The following is a 4,051-nucleotide window of genomic DNA, read 5'->3' as shown; positions in this document are numbered from 1 at the left end:
GCTGGAGTGCTGTGGCCGGATCTCAGCTCACTGCAAGCTCCGCCTCCCGGGTTCACGCCATTCTCCTGCCTCAGCCTCCTGAGTAGCTGGGACTACAGGCGCCCGCCACCTCACCCGGCTAGTTTTTTTGTATTTTTTAGTAGAGACAGGGTTTCACCGTGTTAGCCAGGATGGTCTCGATCTCCTGACCTCGTGATCCGCCCGTCTCGGCCTCCCAAAGTGCTGGGATGACAGGCTTGAGCCACCGCGCCCGGCCAGCAAGTTTCTATTACAAGTAATACACTTACAGTGAGGGTTTTACATTTTCTACAGCTGGAAACTCTTTTCTAAATGAAGACCTAGGATCAAACCTGTGTTAAACCTGAACAGGCACATGTACTAACTTTGTCATGTCTTAAGCAGGTTAGTTTTTAACTGGGCCTTAAAACCTTTTTTTAGCAAGTAAAACAGTATTTTTTAATCAGAGAAGTTTTTACGAGCCCGACGCTTGAACTTGCGGCGTCTGTTTGGGGAAAGAGTTGGTTAAAGTCATGTTATCTTGAGGCATTAACCCTTCTGCTTCTCCAGGCCATTGGTCTCTTACGTTAGCCCTTCTATCAACATAACATGAAGAAACATCTAGGCTGCCAGCAATGTTTTCAGCCTACTGAGGAAATAGGTTTTTTTCTGTTTTTTTATTTTTATTTTTTAAATTTTTGGCTAAAGGAGGAGGTTCTGGTAACTTCTGGTTTATATGTTTAAAGAATGACTGAAAGACCTTGCGATCGTTGCTGGGCTGGACGGGTCTGGGTTTCCTAAGCAGTACGTGTACAGTGGGGACACCTTACATAGGTGTTTCTTCTAGCATGGTTATGGGTGGGGGGTGGGGTGGGGTGGTAACAACAACAAAGCAATGTATAGCATATTCATATCCAGCAAGGACGAAAGAGGTCCTCACCTGGGAAAAAGGTTGAATACAGCGACAGAACAATAGGAAAACAGTTAGTATTCTAGGAAAACTATCTGTCTTAAGATTTTTAACTACATTGACTTGCTTGATGAGTCCTCAAGCTTCGGCCGTGCATAGACTAGTCAGCTGCCGGTGTGTGACTAGAGCAGGGCTTGTGGTCCTCAGCAGCAGCTTGGAGCTTGGTCTCGTCTCAGGATCAGCCGGGCTGGATGATCTGCGCCCTGTTAGCCGGTCCACTTGTCCTGAGCTGTCGGTGTTAGCTGACTGTGGTGGATCCAAGACGCAACACCTGCAACTTTAACAGCAGTGGGAGTGGACAAGGTTACAGTATAGGGCTCATCCTATATGGGTTGTAGAAAAATTAGGTTTTACTTTAAACAGAGTCCCTAGATTTAAATGGGTGTCAGGCTTATAGGCATTATTTTTCTTTATTTAATTATGAACACTTCGTATGGCTATTTTGAAAGGCTGCATTTGCCTTTTAAAGGTTAATTTCTTTAGTTTCCGGAGGTCACCTTTTATTTGACCTACGATTTGCGGGTGGCCAACTGAACACAATCTTACAGGGCAGATACCTAGTTTGTTTGGTAGGGGTGCACCTGACTCGGAGGAGGACCGTAGGCAAAAACCTGATTTTATCTTAAGTGAATTTCCTGGCATATATCTATATATCTATCTATATCTATATCTATATCTGTATCTGTGTGTGTGTGTGTGTGTGTGTGTGTGTGTGTGTGTGTGTGTGTGTATATATATACATCTATCTATCTATCTATCTATCTATCTATCTATCTATATCTATATGGCAACCCTTTTTTTTTCGTTTTGTTTTTTGGTCGCCAGTAGCTGCTCGCTCGAGTGTCCAGTTCATGCGTTCCACCTTTTGTTGAACTTTGTGGCCGATAGGCTGCGTGTAACCTCTGTTGTATTGTTAACAGTCTTGTTAAATCTTGCACTATTCCAGCTACAGCTACAAATGCTGGCCTATTGTCTGACTTTAAAATCAGAGGTAGTCTTAAACCTGGGGATAATGTCTTTTAACAGTACTTTAGTCACTTCTTGTACTTTTTCTGTCCTGGTGGGGAAAACTGTAACTTACCCTGAAAAGGTGCAAACAAGCACTAGCCTCCAGCAGGGGGCAGTCCTGTAAAGTCTATAAGCAAGTTTTCACAAGGTATGGCTCTTTTTCCTGTTTCAGTTTCTTAGAGGAGGAGTTCCCCCCTCCCCCCATCCCCACCCCCACTCCGCCCCTTTGTCACTGTATCTAGTGGCTGAGCCTTCAGTGAGAAATTGGAATCCAGATACGGCAGAGTCTTGCTGTTTGTAACTTCTAATGTGACCATGGGCTCCTGGGAGCCTAATGAGAAGGTGCCTAGTCTGCCCTAGTCTTTACATTCTTCAGCTCCCGTCAGCCTGATCAGATGAGTGTCTGGTTCCTCCAAGGTGCAGCAGCCCTTGGCCGATGGCCTCTTTGTCTTGCGGCCTTGGCCATTTCCTGTATTGCCTTCTGAACATTTACCCTTCTAGAGTCTTTTTTTTTTTTTTCCATCTCGCACATTAATCTCTCTCTAGCCTTGTCCGGCTCTGGAATCCTTGCCTAACTTGACTTCGGTCATGTCTACATCCACGTCCGCGGCCTCTCACAATGCTGCTTCCCCCCCCCGCGTTCTCACGCTCCTACGGCCAGCTGGTGGGGCCCGAGAAACGGCACGGGCCCTGCCCCCGCCCACGCACTGCTGTCTGTCTCTCCTGTTTTCTTTTGATTCTCTATCTTTACACTTGCTTTTAGTCTTTCTTTTTCTTTTGCTCTTTTCCCTCTTTTCTAGAGTTTAACAGGCTCTTTTCTTTATACACTTGGAGGGTGAAACAGGCATACCGAGAGTCAGCGTAAATGTTTACAGTCTTACCCTCACCGAGTTCTAAGGCCCGGATTAAAGCAATGAGCCCAGCTTAACGACAGCGTCCAGGGTTACCACCGCATATTCTGCACATCTCTCCCCTCGTGGGTTGGTGAAGCTGTTCCCGTCCACGCATAGCTCCTAGTGTACTGATGCCCAAGGCTGGTCCCGGAGGTCAGATCTGCTAGAGTACACTGGAGTCCAACACCTCTACACAGTCATGCTCGACAGGGCTCTAGCTGTCGGGAGCAAGGCGGTGGGTTCAGGGTGTTCCCAGTTTAGTAGCTCAATGGTTGAAAAGGGCTGATAGATGAAAGTCTGTTGCCCACCCCCCTCCCCCCGGGATGTGGGCCTGGTCATTATAATAGACAGGTCCTCGTATCTCCCTGAGAGGCATTTACAGAGCTCGAGTAAGACCAGATCTGAGATGGCCCACTTGACTATCTCGACTTCTTTCCTTGGCCTCTGGAGGCTCCGATCCTTCCCTTCGAGGTGAGACCTGGGGCGTGTCAGCTCCTGAATCTCATTTCTGAGGGGGTTGTTGGCCTCGGTGAAGCGGGGTAGGCTGGGAAACATGGAGAAAGAATCTGTGTTATCTCTCGTGGCTCCCGTAAAAACTGGCTTCTCTTGCCGTTTCCTGGGACTCCCTTTTTAAAAAAACTCTGTGTCTGCCGGCGAAGCCGCTCTTACTTTTACTTTTGGCTATTTTGCACAAAGTTGTTAAACAGGGCTAAATTAACGCTGGCTTTGTCTATAATCTATTTCGCCGTGAGTCCATATAAAGGAATTTGATCTAGGTACACAGGCTGTCCTCCGACCCCGTCACCACCTGAACTACACGGCCAATTGTTCTCTGCCTGTAGTTCCTTCCGTGGGCCATCCAACAGCAGAAGAGGGCAATTCTAATTCACCCAGAGTTCGTGACCTCTAGGGGGTTAACTGAACTCTATAATCTCCTGCAAAACCTTTTGTAAGGTTCTGTAACATGCATTTTAGTAGGGTAAGTTGTGACGACTTGATGACTTTCCTTTTATTTTTCTTTTTGAAACGTTTTTAAGAGGGCTCCTAGCAGAGTGGGCTTACTTTGTGTCTGACCTATGTTTCTCTCGAGACGAAACAACATTCACCCTACGAGAAGGAAAGGGTAAAAGGTCACTCAGTCACGTAATTCACACTAAATCAAAATGAAAGCTAAAACCAAAGT

This window comes from Macaca mulatta, chromosome 10 (genome assembly GCF_049350105.2).
Source record: "Macaca mulatta isolate MMU2019108-1 chromosome 10, T2T-MMU8v2.0, whole genome shotgun sequence".
NCBI lineage: Eukaryota > Metazoa > Chordata > Mammalia > Primates > Cercopithecidae > Macaca > Macaca mulatta.
The sequence above is the reverse complement of the archived record's forward strand: the minus strand, read 5'-3'. Positions refer to the sequence as shown.